Below are 1403 nucleotides of genomic sequence, written 5' to 3' on the forward strand. Positions count from 1 at the left end.
AAACTAGGGTAGAAACATACAAGAATAAAAGATTGTACTGTTAGAATGAGTGTAAACTTGTCCCCAGACTTCCCTGAAAGTATAAAAGTCATATAGAGAAGATTAGGTTTCGATTAACTGCTTATAATTTTGTTCACAAATGAAACCATGTACCTTTCATGCATTACATACATAGAAGGAATAAGAATTTCTAATGAACATTTAACTTGGCTCTTTTTAGCTAACTTTTCTTAAAATTTACTTGTATTTCTTTGTAACAAAAAAAATCATGTGCTTTGGATGCCGCAAGTCGCTGCCCTGGGCCACGCACGGGGGCCCATGAGAAGTTAAAGTTTAAACCAATAATTGCTTGCCTGCGCCTTTAACTCAGGAAGAATGGTTGGCTAAGAATATGAGCACAGGATAATTTTATGAGCACAAGATAATTTTCTAAGATCCGAATTATGCATGAGATTCTGTAAAATCACTTTGTACCCTCTTCAAATAATTAATCACATTAAACTTGTACCTACTACCTTGATTTCCCTGATCTGAAAACGAATAAAAGACTGAGGTAAAGCTAGTCCTGTATGCTAGCTTGCCTGACAGCTTGCATCAAACTTGTGCGTCTGTGTCTTTGTTTCTATATTGTCTCTCTTTTGCCTCCAGATCTCCCACCTTCGTGAAGCCCACCCCTCCATCGAGGCAGGACCCTGACAGCTCAGCTCTTAGACCTCCTCATTTCTTTCATTTGCTTTAGCATCTCTATGCTGGAGAATAAGTTTCAGTGTCTCTTCTAACATCCATGTTGAACTTTTTCTTCTTTCTTGTCTTCTCAATGACTTTTTGACTTTCTTCATGTATGATGTTCTTGATGTCATCCCTCAGCTCTTCTGGTCTTTGGTCTTTAGTGTTTAAGGTATCAAATCTGTTCTTCATATGATCTCTAAATTCAGGTGAGATATATTCAAGGTCATATTTTGGCTCTCGTGGACTTGTTTCCATTTTCCTCACCTGCAATTTGAATTTGCATATGAGTAATTGATGGTCTGTTCCACAGTCTGCCCCTGGTCTTGTTTTGACAGATTATATTGAGCTTTTCCATCATCTCTTTCCACAGATATAGTCAATTTAATTTATATGTCTTCCATCTGGTGAGGTCCATGTACACAGTCATCTCTTATGCTGTCTAAAGAAGGTACTTGAAATGAACAAATCATTGGTTTTGCACAATTTTATCATGTGATCTCCAGCATCATTTCTATCATCAAGGTCATATTTTCCAACTACTGAGCCTTCCTCTTTGCTCCCAACCTTTGCATTCCAATCACAGTAATGACCAATACATCTTGATTGCATGTTTGATCAATTACAGATTGAAGAAGTTGGTAGAATTCTTCTATTTCATCCTCACTGGTTTTAGT

Source organism: Chrysochloris asiatica, unplaced genomic scaffold (assembly GCF_000296735.1).
Source record: "Chrysochloris asiatica unplaced genomic scaffold, ChrAsi1.0 scaffold00088, whole genome shotgun sequence".
NCBI lineage: Eukaryota > Metazoa > Chordata > Mammalia > Afrosoricida > Chrysochloridae > Chrysochloris > Chrysochloris asiatica.